The following is a 2,730-nucleotide window of genomic DNA, read 5'->3' as shown; positions in this document are numbered from 1 at the left end:
AAAAAAAAAAAAAAAAAGATAAGGCTGTAGAGCTGGTAAGATGACTGTATGCAAAACGCTTGCCATAAACAGTGGGGTTAGATCTCTGGGACCAAAGTTACAAAATGACAGAGAGCACTTACTCTACCAAATAATCCTCTGACATTCACACACATAATATGGTTCTCTCATGGCCAAACACACATCATACATAACATAATTACATTAATAGCAATAATAACAGAAACTTGCCCTAGGTTTAATGCCCAGAACCAATAAATAAATAAGTACATAAACACATGAATGCTGTTATTACAACATGGTAATTTTAAGCACAGAGTAAGTGTCTAAATAACAGAACTACGACATCTTGACCACTAAAAAATGACATCTCAATTTCTCAAAATTTGGTATGACCTAGAAATATGGAAAACACATATACTATTTATTATCACACATACATGTTTCCCAAGCCTTTAGCAAATATCCTAAACCAGACTTGTACAAACTAGAGAGCAGTTCATTCGCTGCAGTATTTACAAACGCCTACATCTGCAAATGAAAAGAGTCTGATGGGGAGGCCAAGGAAGAGGCAGATCAGAGGGTGGAGAGAGGAAAAGGAGATGAAGGGGGAAAGACGGAGAAAGGAAGAAGAAAAACAGTGAACGCAAAATGAGTACACAGAAAACATTTACTGTTCTCACAGACTCTTCAATATAGGAGTAGATTTACTTTCAACTGGCAAACCGCCTACATATTCCACTGTAAAAATACATGTTTTTAAGTTCACCTCTTCCCTATGTTTCATTTAGCTCAAAAAATGGAGTAACAAACACTTTCTGAATGGAGTAGGAAGACGATCCATATAGTTAAATCAGACCAAAAAAGTTCATTCTGAAGTAACACGAAATATAATGTACCAGGCAGTAATTATACACAATCTGAAGAACAGATACCGAATTCTCTGGGTATAAGAGACTAAAATTATCTCAGTTCTTCTATTATGTGTATGGGTTCTTATTTCAAAATTATATAGTCCAATCTATGGGGGGGGGGAGAAAGTATATTCCTCCTTTAAGTTCCTATTTCCATCTCTAATGTAAAAACCTATATATGTTACTAAATCAGTGAGAAACAGTAACAGAGAATGAGAATGGAGCAGCATTTACAAATGGAGAAACAGCAATTATTAGAAACTCAGGATTTGTATTTTCTTAGTGAACTTTCCATCAGCAACACAGGATACATTGTCAGCTCACTTCAAAAGCAAGGAAAGAAAAATAATGCATCTAATTGGTTTTTATCTGAAATAAGATTTATCAATTCATACACATAACATACATCAGATACTTCAAAAGCACCATTAAAGTCATAAAAACAAAAATATTTAACAAAGACAAATATTAAATGTCCCTATTTTTGGCATGTTGTATGGTTAGCAAATATGGTACATAACCACACTGAGGGACACAATAAGTAGAAATCTTAAGAAAAATAATACTAATAAACTGGGGATTAAAATACTTCCCTTTATGACAGACTATGCAGAAAGCACTATGCATTTCCAAAGAACAGCATTATGCTTCCCATTAGGTCCTAGGTGGAGTGTTGAAACTAAAATGAGAAGAAATTCTTACAGCGTTACTAAAGGTATCAACTAAAAAATACAAAGAATGAGTTTTAGGAAGGACAATAGCGTGCAAGGGAACAACAAAATATAAAGTTTGTTCATACTGAATGATATGTATGTGGCTGATTTGTTATATTATCCTCTATATTGTCTACATCTTCTATATTTAATTGGAGGCATCAGAATTTATTTTATATCACAGACAATGAAACTAAACGAGTTATGGCAATGGCTGCAATTCACAAAGACAACTCACGAACCACTTTCTCACATTTGAGAGGAAGTCCATTAGAAGTATGAAGCGGACAAGCCATCTCTTTTATACAGACGGAAGTTGTTACATGAAAAGACCATCCATAAAAGTACAACACTGACAGCAAGTTCATTTAGGCTATAGCTATGTAATTTGTGTGTAAAACTCCTTGCTTTAATGCCCAAAAGAACGTTTGAATTGAACACATATGCACCTGGGCACAGGTCAGAAACAGTGGTTCATAGCCATAGACCCAGCACTGGAGCAGGGAGATCAGAAGGGTAAGTAGTTCAGGTCATCTTCAACTACAAGGAATCTGAGATCAGCCTGGGCTACACAAGACACTGTCTTTAAAAAAAAAAAAAAATCAACAAGAAATAAAGTGTTCCAGCACTCAGGAGGTAAGGCATATGAGCAAAAATTCAAGTACAGCCTGGGTTACAGTCAGGTACGGTCTAGTTTTGGCTATGTAGCTTGATTCTTTCCAAACAACCACTACTGTTACTACCACCAACCCACACAAAACATAACCAATTACAAAAGATCTACAAATCTTCATAATACAAAGAAGTTAAAATATGTTTTTCAACCTAGGGATGTAGCTCACAGGCAGACATCCTGCCTGGCATGTTGCAGGGCCCAGACCTCCATCCCTAGCAATGCAAAAACAAATTCAAAGTATTTTGTTTTTGAATGTTTGATTTCTATCAACTTAATGAGATCTGTGCTACACTGCTCACTCAACTGATGCTGGCAGATACAGAAGACCAGCTTCTGAAATGCACTGAGATGCAAGAGTAACAGCACCAGATTTTGCACAGGACAGAAAACAGATGGGTGAGGAAGACTCTATCCTGCTCATGGAACA

This window comes from Microtus ochrogaster, unplaced genomic scaffold (assembly GCF_000317375.1).
Source record: "Microtus ochrogaster isolate Prairie Vole_2 unplaced genomic scaffold, MicOch1.0 UNK140, whole genome shotgun sequence".
Classification (NCBI taxonomy): domain Eukaryota; kingdom Metazoa; phylum Chordata; class Mammalia; order Rodentia; family Cricetidae; genus Microtus; species Microtus ochrogaster.
The sequence above is the reverse complement of the archived record's forward strand: the minus strand, read 5'-3'. Positions refer to the sequence as shown.